This window comes from Triticum urartu, chromosome 1 (assembly GCF_003073215.2).
Source record: "Triticum urartu cultivar G1812 chromosome 1, Tu2.1, whole genome shotgun sequence".
Classification (NCBI taxonomy): domain Eukaryota; kingdom Viridiplantae; phylum Streptophyta; class Magnoliopsida; order Poales; family Poaceae; genus Triticum; species Triticum urartu.
This window is the reverse complement of record NC_053022.1, coordinates 91,533,043-91,549,992: the sequence shown is the minus strand read 5'-3', so window position 1 is coordinate 91,549,992 and position 16,950 is coordinate 91,533,043.

Genomic DNA, 16,950 nt, shown 5'->3' with positions numbered 1-16,950 from the left:
CAGTGTACAACCCCGGATATGAAGTCTATCACTGGTCCGGACTCGGCCGTTTTAACTGGTTTGGCTTCTATCCATTTGGTGGATTTATCCACCATGACCAATAGGTATTTTTTCTTATGGCTTCCCCCTTTAAGGGGTCCTACCATATCAAGCCCCCAGACCGCAAAGGGCCAATGAATGGGGATTGTTTGGAGGGCGGTAGGTGGCATATGGCTTTGGTTTGCAAAATGCTGGCAACCGATGCATCATTGAACGAGATCATGTGAGTCTGCTCGGGCCATCAGCCAGAAAAAACCTGTACGAAAGGCCTTTCTTACAAGGGCCCAAGCTGCGGCGTGGTGGCGCCCTGTCCAACATGAATTTCTGCCAAAAGTTGTCATCCTTCCTCTTCGGAGATGCACCTTTGAAGTACTCTGGTAACATTTTTCTTATAAAGCTCTCCCTCGTGGACCTTGTAGGATTTAGACCGCTGCACAATGCAACGTGCCTCATTTGGGTCATGAGGGAGTTCATGCCTAGTTAGGTAAGCCAAGAAGGGTTCTGTCCACGGGGCGATGACAGCCATAATCATGTGGGCCGAAGGCGTTATTTCGGTGGCAGAGCCTTCGATTATGTCAGAGTGTTCGGTATCTGGCGTTGTGGTCGGGTCCGGACTGTTGTTGCCAGTCTCTCATTCCCATACCATGGATGGCTTAAACAGCCTTTCCAAGAAGACATTAGGTGGGACAGGGTCGCTCTTAGCGCCGATGCGGGCGAGGATATCCGCCACTTGATTGTTTTCCTGGACCACATGGTGGAATTCAAGCCCCTCGAACCGAGCTGACATTTTGAGGACGGCGTTGCGGTAAGCCGCCATTTTTGGGTCCTTGGCGTCAAAGTCCCCATTTATTTGAGATATTGCGAGGTTCGAGTCCCCCCGCACCTCTAGGCATTCAATGCCCATGGAGACTTCCATCCGGAGACCATGCAACAGGGCCTCATATTCTGCTGCATTGTTGGAGTCTGTGTATAATATTTGGAGTACATATTGGACTATATCTCCCATGGGAGATGTCAGGACGACGCCTGCCCCCAGACTAGCCAGCATCTTAGAGCCGTCGAAGTGCATGATCCAATTGGACTACGCGTCGTACTCTTTAGGGAGTTCGACTTCCGTCCATTCGACGACGAAATCAGCCACTACTTGCGACTTAATGGCTCGCCATGGTTTATATGTTATGTCGATCGGGAGGAGCTCGATAGCTAGCAATCCAGCCTCTGGCATCGTGGTTATTTATTATGTCGTTGAGTGATAGTTCAAAGGCCACCGTAGTTAAACATTCTTGAAAGTAGTGTCGTAGTTTTCGGGATGCCATGAAGACCGCACATGCTATCTTTTGATAATGTGGGTACTATGATTTGCATGGAGTGAGGACGGTGGATACGTAGTATACTGGCTTTTGAAGTGAGAACTTATGTCCGTTCGTCTCTCGTTTGACGACGAGCACTGCGCTTACAACTTGGTGTGTTGCCGCTATATATAACAACATTGGTTCGCCGACATTTGGCGCGGCCAAGATTGGGTTTGTGGCCAATACGGATTTTATTTCTTCCAATCCGGCTGTGGCCGCATCCGTCCACTCGAAGTGTTCGGTGCGTCGCAGAAGGCGATAAAGAGGTAGTGCCTTTTCTCCTAATCGGGAGATAAAGTGGCTTAAGGCAGCCACGCATCCAGTTAACTTCTGGATTTGCTTGAGGTCTGTTGGGATAGCCAACTGTGACAAAGCTCGGAGTTTAGCCAGATTTGCTTCAATTCCTCTATTGGAGACAATGAAGCCCAAGAGTTTTCTGGTGGGCACGCCGAAAACGCATTTTTCCAGATTGAGCTTGATGTCATATGTTCAGAGATTGTCGAACGTGAGCCTCAATTCGTCAATTAAAGATTCGACGTGTCTGGTTTTAATGACAACGTCGTCTACGTATGCCTCCACTGTTTTGCTGATTTGTGTTTCCAAGCATGTATGAATCATGCGTTGATAGGTTGCACCAGCGTTTTTGAGCCCGAAAGGCATGGTGTTAAAATAGAAGGGGCCGTATGCACTGATAAATGCCGTTGTGGCTTGATCAGACTCCGCCATCTTAATTTGATGGTATCCGGAGTATGCGTCGAGGAAACACAATGAGTCGTGTCCTGCGGTAGCATTGATAATTTGATCGATGCGGGGGAGGGGGAAGGGATCCTTGGGGCAAGCCTTGTTAAGGTCCTTGAAATCGACACATAGGCGCCAGGATTTGTCCTTCTTTGGTACCATCACCAGGTTTGCTAGCCAGTCCGGATGTTTTATTTCTCGAATGAATCCGGCCTCGAGTAACTTGGCTAGCTCTTCTACCATGGCTTGTCTCTTAGGCTCAGAGAAACGCCGAAGAGTCTGCTTTACCAGCTTGAACCCCTTTAGAATATTAAGGCTATGCTCGGCCAACCTGCGTGGGATTCCTGGCATGTCTGAAGGATGCCAGGCGAAGATGTCCTAATTCTCGTGCAAGAACTCCTGCAAGGCGGCATCTGTTGTGGGGTTTAGCTGTGCCCCGATGGATGCTGTTTTTGTAGGGTCCATTGGGTGGACCTGGAATTTGACTATTTCATCCGCTGGTTTAAAAGATGCGGACTTGGGTCTTTTGTCGAGTATCATGTTGTCCCTGTCCACTGTGGAGTGCAGCGCAGTTAGTTCTTTGGCCGCAAGGGCTTCAGATAACGCCTCGAGGGCTAGCGCGGTGGTTTAATTTTCAGCGCGGAGTGCTATGTCCGAATCACTAGCCAGAGTGATTATTCCATTGGGCCCGGGCATTTTGAGCTTGATGTACCCATAATGGGGTATAGCTTGGAAGATCGCGAATGCCTCCTGGCATAAAAGGGTGTGGTATCCGCTACTGAACGGGGCCACTTGGAATGTGATTTCTTCGGACCTATAATTCTCCAGCGTGCCGAATACCACATCTAGTGTGATTTTTCCCGCACATCGTGCCTCCCGACTACGGCTGATTCCTCTGAAGGTCGTGCTTCTTTGCTCAATGCGGCTCTTGTCTATTTCCATCTTGCTAAGAGTTTCCTCGTAGATGAGGTTTAATCCGCTGCCACCGTCCATGAGCACTTTAGTAAGCCGGAAGCCATCCACAATTGGACTAAGGACCAAAGCAGTTGGTGCTCGGGCTGTTCGGAATTGAGGTTCATCACTGGCATTGAAGGTAATGGCCGTGTCATTCCATGGATTTATTGTTGCAACGTGGCAGACTTCCGCAAGGCTGCGGAGTGTTCGCTTGCGCCTATTATTTGAGGCAAAGGTCTCGAAGACTATTAATATTGTATTGTTATTTTCCACAGGACGGTGCTCTGTTGTGTTGTTGGTGAGGATATCCTCGCCGCTCTTGGCCACCTGCCGGAGTATCCAACATGCTCTAAGGCTGTGCGTTGGCATGGTACCCGCTGTACTATGAATTTTTCATGGCCCATTGAGCCATCCCTCCAATACAGTTCCATGCCCTGTAGTAGGCTTTGGTTTCTTTGTAATTGGATCGGGTGACTTATGAGAGTACACCCTTTTAGTTCGGACGGGGGGGGGGGGGTTAGTGAGACCCGGAGGGTCCCAGAATTTTGTTTGGGTTTTCCCGGCGCTTTCCATCGCACAGTACTTCCGTACTATGGCTGCCAAGTCAACAAAGTGTGCTATGTCACGATGACTTATGGCGTTGAGGATTCCCTTGTCCGTGCAATTTTTGCAAAAGAATGAAATTGTGTCTTCCTTGCGACAGTCCTTGACCTTGCTCATTGCAAGGAGGAATCTGGCCCAATAGTGATGTACTGTCTCTTGGGGCTCTTGTCTAATGTGGGAAAGATCACTTGGGTCTGGGTGGTTGGGCGGATTTAGGTCCGAACCCTGACCCGATCTGAGGCCCACGGGCGGAGGAGTTTCCGAGCTTAACAGTTTGGGCTCCGGGATGTTGCCCAATAGTCCTGGCCCACTGTCTAATTCTAGGTTTGGGCCATGTCCTCCCATGGAAGGGTATCCGGCTCGGAGAGCTCGAAAATCCGGACATAGTTTGTCCTTGGAATAGAGGAAGAATCGCTACGTTGCTCCTCCACCACCGCTATCTGATGGGTGACCAGGGAGAGTTAATCTCCCTTTGGTCGGGTTTAAGCCCGATCCGATCATAGTCCGTAGCAACTCCCAGGGCGGCGATGTGATCCAAGAGCTTGTTCAAGAAGAGAGCTCTATTGGATCCATCTGCTCGGCGAATACCGAGCTAGCGTGGGGGTTGTTTTTGATGACCCAAGAAGTCATCGTCGGCGCGATGGCCGAACGGGTGGTCATGACGAAGCCGCCTGGACGGAGGGTTTGGCCTACAGCCAGGGCTCCCCCGAGGTGATGTTGTCCTTGAAAACAAGACGAGCCATCCATCCTTATCGTGACGGCACAATGGAACTCTCAATGAAAGCACCAATGTTGGTGTCAAAACCGGTGGATCTCGGGTAGGGGGTCCCGAACTATGCATCTAAGGCAGATGGTAACAGGAGGCAGGGGACACAATGTTTACCTAGGTTCGTGCCCTCTCGATGGAGGTAATACCCTACGTCCTGCTTGATTGATCTTGATGATATGAGTATTACAAGAGTTGATCTACCACGAGATCGTAGAGGCTAAACCCTAGAAGCTAGCCTATGATTATGATTGTCGTCGTCCTACGGACTAAACCCTCCGGTTTCTATAGACACCGGAGGGGGCTAGGGTTACACCGAGTCAGTTACAAGGGAGGAGATCTACATACCGGAATTGCCAAGCTTGCCTTCCACGCAAAGGAGAGTCCCACCCGGACACGGGACTAAGTCTTCAATCTTGTATCTTCATAGTCCAATAGTCTAGCCAAAGCATATAGTCCGGCTGTCCGAGGACCCCCTAATCTAGGACTCCCTCAACTGGAGCTAGAATCCTTCATATTGACTAAGTTGACAAAGCACTCTGTCCCCGTCAACTTAGTAGGCCCACAAGTCAGCCTCCCACCAAGGTGGGTCCCAACTAGCAGGGGGAGTATTCATTTTTTTGTGCGTAATAAGGAGGCACTTCCGGTGGGTCCGAGCTGACAGCGGGGAAAACGTTTTTTTCATGAAATGCGGTGGCCCGTTTGGTGGGTCCCAGTTGTCAGGGGGGAAACATTTTTTTGCCAAATACGGTGGCCCGTCCGGTGGGTCCCTACTGTCAGGTGGAGGTATAATTATTTTCCGCGTAATAAGGAGGCACTTCCTTGCGGCTGCCGTGGACTCAGCTGTCAGCCTCTCCATGTACAGTACTCTTCCGATGGAAGTCGTTCCTTGACAACGTTGACCACGCCGCGCCGAGAGCACCAGGGTGGTGGACGATAGCGAGCGGCGAGGCCTAGTAAGGGGACGACGCGGAGCCGGGGAAGACGCGTCAGTGGAAGCCCGTGCGGAGAGGAGTACGAGGGTTCACTGGTTCGGCTGCGGTGTGAGGCTGCCGTCGCCGTAGAATAACATGGGGTGTGGGTGAGTGGAGGGATGGCCTGGCCAGCGGTGGGAGTAGTAGGGGGCAGTGAGGCCTCCGCGGCAGCACAGCCGGCCATGGGAGGCAGGAGTAGGCGGCATGACCAGCGCTGCTTTGGGCGGCTGGAGCAAGAAGACCAGAGGTTGAAGAAGCACTACGACCATTGGATGGACATCGTATGGTCACTGCAGCTAGAATCGTTCATATTGACTAAGTTGACAAAGCCCTCGATACGCGTCAACTTAGTAGGCCCACAGGCCAGCTTCCGAAACGGTGCGCCCCAGATGTCAGGGGGAGGAATCATTTTTTGGTCGGGTGAAGCTAGAATATCCGAGATTGAAGAGGAAGCACAACATCCGTTGGATGGATATCCAATGACCACTGCTGCTAGAACCGTGTGTTGACTATAATAAGTTGACAAGGCCTTGCATACGCGTCAACTTAGTAGGCCCAGAAGTGTGTGGCAGAGAACTTATAGCCCATTTGTGATTTGTAAGAATGTACAACCCATTTTTGAATTCTAATGGAATTTACTACAGCCCATTTACAGTTTGTTAAAAGTACATCCCATTTTCTAGCTTGGACAAAGATTAATAATTTCAACCAACCGTTCAAGACAAAATTCAATAAAATTTCCCACATTTTGATGGGATCCGAAATATTTTTATCCCAAAAAATCTAGTCAGATTAAATATATATTTGTATTACGTAAAAATCTAACGAAACATTGCGCGCGCAACAATTAAAAATTAAGATTTTCAAAATCCATAAATAATATTTTATGAACTAATTTCGTGCTTGGTGCATTTTTTATAGTTACTGCCCAATTTTTATAATTACATCCCATTTATTATTTTTAAACCTATTTTCCTGTTAAACCTAATGCATCCCTCCTAGGAAAGATTTGCAGCCCAGCGGGGCGGAGAATAACAAGTTGACCTTGCCTGGGTATTCCTCAAGAAACGTATAGCTGGTCTAGCCATTTTCATCTTGAAAAAAATTAATATCTGGGCTGGATATTTGTCCTGGGCTAGATGGGCCACAGCCCGCCCAGTTAATACCCTCCTCTCCTCTGAACAACAATGAAAACATCGCCAAGAAAAACTCTGCAGTGCTCACGCCTCAAAAACACAAATACTTGTCGAGCTGCTTGGTCCCAGCTGTCGGCCGCACCTTGTGCAATTCTCTTGTTTATATTGACTACATAGGTTGACAATGGTGTGGGGCCGTGATGTCAGGAAACTAGGAGGAAGCAAAAAAATATAGTTGTACATAATAAGGAGGCACTTGCGTACGTACGGCTATGGCCCTAGTGGGTCTCCACTATCATCCAGTCAAAATAAAGTCATTTCCTGAACCCTCATGTTCATTGACCATGTTAACAATGCTCGGCGCCACGGCGAGTGCAACAACTCGAAGGACAACGAAGAGGGCCTCGCGGGCCCTACGGATGGTCTGATACAGCGCCCGCTGCTCATTCAGGAAGCCAGGATCATCGGACACCTATGAGCACCTTCGAGAGACTGAGACGGCATGAAACGGTAAGGCCGCGCTTGGGAGCTCTGGTTTATTTCACACCTATATTAAGATAAAAGTGTAATTTACTCGTCATCGGAAACAACGCGTAAAATACAGGCGTAATGAAACCGAGGGCCCGAGGTCTGTACGTAAAACCGGCAGGTTACTCGTGTAATTTGAGAGACCGGTGTATATTTTACTAGTCGAAATCGACCAACCAAGCGCTTCGCCCGAGACCATATGCTTTTATTTACGAGTGTCAGTTTTACAAGCGGTTTTGGTTGGAAAATGACGATCTAATCACGGCCTAAGATGATGAGTTGGTCGGAAGATCATATGGTTTCACATCTAACCTACCCGACTTGTCATATAGGCTATGAATGAAACATAAGACAATGAACTTCTTAAGCACGGAAACAACAGAAGAGGATGATCTTCCTAACAAGCAAATCACTGGCATTAGATCGGCATGCAAAACAATACGAAGCATTATTCTCAGGAGGCACGGTGAATAGCTCGTGATGTCGCATGCCACAACATTCCAAGCTCAACTTTGCAATCAAACACAAGGCCTGGCATTACATAGAAAATATTCAAAACAAACTCTTAAAATATCTTACATAAGTCAACATTCATGTGACTATGCATCTCAGTAGAGTAAATATTTACTTATGAATTGAAGACAGGAATAGGAAAAAACAATCAACGTTGCTCACAGCAAAGGGCGTCCCAGTCAAAAATATCAAATGCATGTCTTCTGGCTAACATCAATGAGCAAAAATTGACAAGGTTTTCCAATTCCAACATATTAAACTAATGTCAACTTTGACAAGCTTTTCCCATTCAAAATATGTAATGCCTATGATTCTGTAACGGGCAGGGCTTGTCATCAGTTTGTCATCTGATAGTCTGGTGGCTCAAGGTGACGACGAATGATTAGAGAACCATTCGATGTATTATGCATGATGTGAAGTATTATGGAGGACACGAACCATCTGAACATTTTGTGCAGTTCCACTAAAATCAAGCTGAGCATCCCTGTGGATTTCGTATTTATATGCTGCCAGAAAACAAAGACACATCAGCACACACATGAATATTGGCCCAGTGTCAACCCACCAATCGGTGGACTAACAAACTGAAAGTATGGTAAACAGATTACCATACCCAGATGCCCCATCATTTTTGCTTAGAGTGACATTGACAGACTTGGAGTCCTGTCCTGGCTTCTTGGTACTTGTTTGGGAACTTGTTTGCCAAGTGTTCCTCCGAACCACAAGTAAAGCAGCCATCTCTCTTTTTGTCTTTCTTCTCACCCTTCTTAATGGCCGACACTTGCAGCACCATTCAAACATATAGTCTGGTGGCTCAAGGTGACGACAAATAATTAGAGAACCATTCGATGTATTGTGCATGATGAAGTATTATGGAGGACACTAACCATCTGGATATTTTGTGCAATTCCACTAAAATCAAGCTGTGCATCCCTGTGGATATCGTATTTATATGCAGTAAGAAAACAAAGACACAACAGCGCACACATGAATATTGGCCCCAGTGTCAACCCACCAATCGGTGGACTAACAAACTGAAAGTACGGTAAACAGATTACCATACCCAGATGCCCCATCATTGTCGCTTAGAATGACATTGACAGATTTGGAGTCCTGTCCTGGCTTCTTGTACTTGTTTGGGAACTATTTGCCTAGTGCACTCCACATGCTGTAGAGTTTCCTATGCTCTCTGCAGACTAGTCATGTCACCAGCGTCTATTAATACTCTATAAAGTTGATACGTCTCCAACGTATCTATAATTTTTGATTGTTCCATGCTATTATATTATCAACCTTGGATGTTTTATATGCATTTATATGCTATTTTATATGATTTTTGGGACTAACCTATTAACCTAGAGCCTAGTGCCAGTTTTTGTTTTTTCCTTGTTTTAGAGTATCGCATAAAAGGAAAATCAAACGTAGTCCAATCGACCTGAAACTTCACGGAACTTATTTTTGGAATGGGAGCAATCCAGAAGACTTGGGGTGTACGTAAGGGAAGCAATGAGGAAGGCATGAGGCAGGGGAGGCGCCCACCCCCCTGGGCGCGCCCTCCACCCTCATGGGCCGCTCGTGGCCCCCATGACGTATTTCTTCCTCCTATATATACCAATATACCCTAACACCATCGGGGAGCACAATAGATCAAGAGTTCCATCGCCAGAAGCCTCTGTAGCCACCGAAAACCAATCTAGACCCGTTCTGGCACCCTGCTGGAGGGGCAATCCCTCTCCGGTCACCATATTCATCATCCCGATGCTCTCCATGACGAGGAGGGAGTAGTTCTCCCTCGGGGCTGAGGGTATGTACCAGTAGCTATGTGTTTGATCTCTCTCTCTCTCTCTCTCTCTCGTGTTCTTGAGGTGGTACGATCTTGATGTATCGCGAGCTTTGCTATTATAGTTGGATCTTATGATGTTTCTCCCCCTCTACTCTCTTGTAATGGATTGAGTTTTCCCTTTGAAGTTATCTTATCGGATTGAGTCTTTAAGGATTTGAGAACACTTGATGTATGTCTTGCACGTGCTTATCTATGGTGACAATGGGATATCACGTGATCCACTTGATGCATGTTTTGGTGATCAACTTGCGGGTTCCGCCCAGGAACCTATGCATAGGGGTTGGCACACGATTTCATCTTGACTCTTCGGTAGAAACTTTGGGGCACTCTTTGAAGTACTTTGTGTTGGTTTGAATAGATGAATCTGAGATTGTCTGATGCATATCGTATAATCATACCCATGGATACTTGAGGCGACATTGGAGTATCTAGGTGACATTAGGGTTTTGGTTGATTTGTGTCTTAAGCTGTTATTCTGGTACGAACTCTATGATAGATTGAACGGAAATAATAGCTTCATATTATTTTACTACGGACTCTTGAATAGATCGATCAGAAAGGATAACTTTGAGGTGGTTTTGTACCCTACCTTAATCTCTTCATTTCCTCTCCGCTATTAGTGACTTTGGAGTGACTCTTTGTTGCATGTTGAGGGAAAGTTATATGATCCAATTATGTTATTATTGTTGACGGAACTTGCACTAGCGAAAGTATGAACGCTAGGCCTTGTTTCAACGCATTGCAATACCGTTTGTGCTCACTTTTATCATTAGTTACCTTGCTGTTTTTATATTTTCAGATTACAAAAACCTTTATCTACCATCCATATACCACTTATATCACCATCTCTTCGCCGAACTAGTGCACCTATACAATTTACCATTGTATTGGGTGTGTTGGGGACACAAGAGACTCTTTGTTATTTGATTGCAGGGTTGCTTGAGAGGGACCATCTTCATCCTACGCCTCCTACGGATTAATAAACCTTAGGTCATCCACTCTAGGGAAATTTGCTACTATCCTACAAACCTCTGCACTTGGAGGCCCAACAACGTCTACAAGAAGAAGGTTGTGTAGTAGACATCAAGCTCTTTTCTGGCGCCGTTGCCGAGGATGTTAGCGCTTGAAGGTATATCTTTAGATCTTGCAATCGAATCTTTTTGTTTCTTGTTTTATCACTAGTTTAGTTTATAAAATAAAACTATAAAAATGGAACTGAGTTTACCTCATACGCTTCATCTTTTTAATATCTTTCGTGAGTATGATGGGAAGGAAAATTGTGCCAAAGTGTTAGAAGAAGAATGCATTAAAATGTTTGGCACTAAATCTTTGAATGATGAGCATGATTGCAATGTTTTTAGTATGAACTCCTTGAATATCCATAGTACTAATGATGATTGCACTAGTTATGATGAAAATGCCTCCTATAAACATGTAAATTTTTGTGGAGTGCATTGGGTTTGCAACAACACACCAAATAGGGAAGATAGATATTGCAAGAGGCATAAGCATTTAGAAACTAAATGGTTGCAAGAAAGGCTAAATGTTAGTGCTGAAAATTTAAAATTTCTTAGCCATACTTGTGAACTTTTCAATGAACATGGTCATTTAAATATCAAATGCAAATTGTTTCATGATCGAATCATGTACAAAAAATGTGATGACTTGATTTCCCTTGCACATTATAATGAACTTAGTTTTCTTTTGGGTTATGAAGAAATGAAACATCAAACTAAGATTATACTAGAATATAACCTCGAGAAATTCCTCGATATTGATCTAGAAGAAATTTATATGTATTGTGCGGTGAATTGAATTGAAAATTCTTGTATTGCCAATTACATAAAGAAAAGAAAACAAATAGAAGATGAAGAGAATACTGATGAAAGGGAAGAGACTTCCCAATATCCTCCTATTATTTCTTATGATGAATCAAGTAACGAGGAGGAGCCTTCTATTCAACCAATCTCATTAATAAGGAGCTCCAAAAAGAGGATTGAACCCACACATGATGTGGTGAAGACGAAGAAAAGAAAAAGGAAGAGAGGTAAAAAGATATCTCTCCCAAATAATGATGCTCCTATTACTGTTGTGCCTCATGAAAATATAATTGTGGAAGATGATGCACTTAATGATGATCTCGTTATGCCTATTGCTTGTTGTGATGGTTATGATTGGGAAGATAATGATACTTTCTTATGATCTTGAAAATCTTTTTGGCACTTTCTTGGAACAATATGATAATTGCTATACTATTGGTGCTATCCATACTATTGATGATGAGAGTGATTATGCTTATGATATGAAAAGTCCCAAGCTTGGGGATGCTATGTTTGATGAAGATGATGTTTTTGAGAATATATTTGCTGCAATTAATGTTAGTCCCAAGCTTGGGGAAGCTATGTTTAATGAAGATGATAGTTTTTATCCCCCAAGTTTTGATGAGAAAATTAATTATGATGAAAGCATGCCTCCTATTTATGATGATTATATTGATGAAAGTGGATTTAGAGATGGCATGACTTTATTTTGTGATGAATCCACTATTCCGGAAGAGGTTCCAATTGATTATGAGAACAAAGTTGCTATCTATGATGATTATTGTGATGACTTGTATGCTATAAAGAATAATGATATCCATGAAACTTGTCATCATTATTTTAGTTTTCAATTGGATTATGCGTCACATGATAATTATTTTGTTGAGTTTTCTCCCACTATTATTCATGAGAAGAATTTTGCTTGTGAGGAGAGTAATAAAATTTCTATGCTTGTAGATCATGAAAAGAATGCTTTAGGTGATGGATATATTGTTGAATTAATTCATGATGCTACTAAAAATTATTATGAGGGAGGAATATATGCTTGTAGTAATTGCAATAATATCAAGTTTCCTCTCTATGTGCTTAAAGTTTTGAAGTTATGCTTGTTTTACCTTCCTATGCAAGTTGATTCTTGTTCCCACAAGTTGTTTGCTCACAAAATCCCTATGCATAGGAATAGGGTTAGACTTAAATATGCTAGTCATATTCTTCATGATGCTCTCTTTATGTCACAATTCTTATCTTTTATGTGAGCATCGTTGAAATCATCATGCCTAGCTAGGGGCGTTAAACGATAGCGCTTGTTGGGAGGCAACCCAATTTTATTTTTGTTCCTTGATTTTTGCTCCTGTTTAGTAATAAATAATTTATCTAGCCTCTGTTATGATTGAGTTTTTATGTTTTAATTAGTGTTTGTGCCAAGTAGAACCATTGGGAAGACTTGGGGGAAGTTTATGTGATCCTGCTGTAAAAAACAGAAACTTTAGCGCTCACGAGAATTGCTGCCAGTTTTTATTGGGGAGTTATATTTAGTTAATTATTTTTGCAGATGATTAATAGATAAATTCCTCACGTCCAGAAATTTATTTGAGAATTTTATGAGTCCCATAAGTATACGTTTGATCCATATTACTACAGACTGTTCTGTTTTTGACAGATTCTGTTTTCGATGTGTTGTTTGCTTATTTTGATGAATCTATGAGTAGTATAGGAGGGTATGAACCATATATAAGTTGGAATACAGTAGATATTACACCAATATGAATTTAGAATGAGTACACAACAGTACCTAAGTGGTGATTTATTTTCTTATACTAACAGAGCTTACGACTTTTCTGTTAAGTTTTGTGTTGTGAAGTTTTCAAATTTTGGGTAAAGATTCGATGAACTATGGAATAAGGAGTGGCAAGAGCCTAAGCTTGGGGATGCCCAAGGAACCCCAAGGTAATATTCAAGGACAACCAAAAGCCTAAGCTTGGGGATGCCCCGGAATGTATCCCCTCTTTCGTCCTCGTTCATCGATAACTTTACTTGGAGCTACTTTTTTATTTACCACATGATATGTGTTTTGCTTGGAGCGTCAATTTATTTTGTTAGGATTTGCTTGATGTTTGAATAAAATACAAAGATCTGAAATTATTTAATGTTAGAGAGTCTTCATATAGTTGCATAATTATTCGACTACTAATTGATCTTCACTGATATCTTTCGGAGTAGTTTGTTGTTGCTCTAGTGCTTCACTTATATCTTTTTAGAGCATGGCAGTGGTTTTATTTTGAATAAATAGATGAACTCTCATGCTTCACTTACATAATTTTGAGAGTCTCTAAACAGCATGGTAGTTTGCTTTGATTATGAATTTAGTCCTAATATGATGGGCATCCAAGAGGGATATAATAAAAACTTTCATATAAAGTGCATTGAATACTATGATAAGTTTGATACTTTATGATTGTTTTGAGATATGAAGATGGTGATATTAGATTCATGCTAGTTGAGTACTTCTGAATTTGAGTAATACTTGTGTTGAAGTTTGTGATTCCCGTAGCATGCATGTATGGTGAACCGTTATGTGACGAAGTCGGAGCATGATTTATTTATTGATTGTCTTCCTTATGAGTGGCGGTCGGGGACGAGCGATGGTATTTTCCTACCAATCTATCCCCCTAGGAGCATGCATGTAGTACTTTGTTTCGATAACTAATAGATTTTTGCAATAAGTATGTGAGTTCTTTATGACTAATGTTAAGTCCATGGATTATACGCACTCTCACCCTTCCACCATTGCTAGCCTCTCTAATACCACGCACCTTTTGCCGGTATCATAAACCCACCATATACCTTCCTCAAAACAGCCACCATACCTACCTATCATGGCATTTCCATAGCCATTCCGAGATATATTGCCATGCCACTTTCCACCGTTCCGTTTACTATGACACGCTCCATCATTGTCATATTGCTTTGCATGATCATGTAGTTGACATTGCACTTGTGGCAAAGCCACCGTTAATAATTATTTCATACATGTCACACATGCATCATTGCTATCCCGGTACACCGCCGGAGGCATTCATATAGAGTCATACTTTGTTCTAGTATCGAGTTGTAATCATTGAGTTGTAAATAAATAGAAGTGTGATGATCATCAATAATAGAGCATTGTCCCCCCCCCCAAAAAAAAGAAAGGACAAATAAAAAAGAAAAAATAAAGGCCAAATAAAAAATAAAAATAAAATAAAATAAAAGGGACAATGCTACTATCCTTTTTTCCACACTTGTGCTCCAAAGTAGCACCATGATGTTCATGATAGAGAGTCTCTTATTTTGTCACTTTCATATACTAGTGGGAAATTTTTATTATAGAACTTGGCTTGTATATTCCAACAATGGGCCTCCTCAAGTGCCCTAGGTATTCGTGAGCAAGCAAGTTGGATGCACACCCACTTAGTTTCTATTGTTGAGCTTTCATACATTTATAGCTCTAGTGCATCTGTTGCATTGCAATCCCTACTCACTCACATTGATATCTATTAATGGGCATCTCCATAGCCCATTGATACGCCTAGTTGATGTGAGACTATCTTCTCCTTTTTGTCTTCTCCACAACCACCATTCTATTCCACATATAGTGCTATGTCCATGGCTCACGCTCATGTATTGCGTGAAGATTGAAAAAGTTTGAGAACATCAAAAGTATGAAACAACTGCTTGGCTTTTCATCGGGGTTGTGCATGATTTAAATACGTTGTGTGGTGAAGATGGAGCATAGCCAGACTATATGATTTTGTAGGGATAGCTTTCTTTGGCCATGTTATTTTGAGAAGACATAATTACTTTGTTAGTATGCTTGAAGTATTATTATTTTTATGTCAATATTAAACTTTTGTCTTGAATCTTATGGATCTGAATATTCATGCCACAATAAAGAAGATTACATGGATAAATATGTTAGGTAGCATTCCACATCAAAAATTCTGTTTTTATCATTTACCTACTCAAGGACGAGCAGGAATTAAGCTTGGGGATGCTGATATGTCTCCAACGTATCTATAATTTTTGATTGTTCCATGCTATTATATTATCAACCTTGGATGTTTTATATGCATTATTTTATATGATTTTTGGGACTAAACTATTAACCTAGAGCCCAATGCCAGTTTCTGTTTTTTCCTTGTTTTAGAGTATCGCAGAAAAGGAAAATCAAAGGAGTCCAATTGACCTGAAACTTCACGGAACTTATTTTTTGGAACGGAAGCAATCCAGAAGACTTGGGGTGTACGTAAGGGAAGCAACGAGGAAGGCACGAGGCAGGGGGAGCGCCCACCCCCCTGGGCGCAGCCCCCACCCTTGTGGGCCCCTCGTGGCCCCTGATGTATTTCTTCCTCCTAGATATACCGATATACCCTAAAACCATCGTTGAGCACAATAGATCGGGAGTTCTGCCGCCAGTAGCCTCCGTAGCTACCGCAAACCAATCTAGACCCGTTCCGGCACCCTGCTGGAGGGGCAATCCCTCTCCGGTCGCCATCTTCATCATCCTGATGCTCTCCATGACGAGGAGGGAGTAGTTCTCCCTCGGTGCTGAGGGTATGTACCAGTAGCTATGTGTTTGATCTCTCTCCCTCTCTCTCTCGTGTTCTTGAGGTGGTACGATCTTGATGTATCACGAGCTTTGCTATTATAGTTGGATCTTATGATGTTTCTCCCCCTCTACTCTCTTGTAATGGATTGAGTTTTCCCTTTGAAGCTATCTTATCGGATTGAGTCTTTAAGGATTTGAGAACACTTGATGTATGTCTTGCACGTGCTTATCTATGGTGACAATGGGATATCACGTGATCCACTTGATGTATGTTTTGGTGATCAACTTGCGGTTTCCGCCCATGAACCTATTGTGACGCCCCCAATTCAATTGTACACTAATCATACACGCAAACGTGTATGATCAAGATTAGGGTCTCACGGGAAGATATCACAACACAACTCTACAAATAAAATAAGTCATACAAGCATCATATTACAAGCCATGGGCCTCGAGGGCTCGAATACAAGAGCTCGATCATAGACGAGTCAGCGGAAGCAACAATATCTGAGTACAGACATAAGATAAACAAGTTTGCCTTAAGAAGGCTAGCAAAAACTGGGATACATATCGAAAGAGGCGCAGGCCTCCTGCCTGGGATCCTCCTAAACTACTCCTGGTCGTCGTCAGCGGGCTGCACGTAGTAGTAGGCACCTCCCAAGTAGTAGTAGTCGTCATCGACAGTGGCACCTAGCTCCTGGGCTCCATCGTCTGGTCGCAGCAATCGGGTATAGAAAGGGGAAAAAGAGGGAGCAAAGCAACAGTGAGTGCTCATCCAAAGTACTTGCAAGCAAGGAGCTACACTACATGTGTATGCATTGGTATCAAATGGATTAAGGGTATCATATGTGGACTGAACTGCGGAATGCCGAAATAAGGGGGGATAGCTAGTCCTTTCGAAGACTACGCTTTTGGTAACCTCCATGTTGCAGCAGGAGAAGAGAGTAGATGGTAAGTTCACAAAGTAGCATCGCATAGCATAATCCTAACTGATGATCCTCCCCTCGTCGCCCTGTTAGAGAGCGATCACCAGGTTGTATCTGGCACTTGGAAAGGTGTGTTTTATTAAGTAACCGGTTCTAGTTGTCATAAGGTC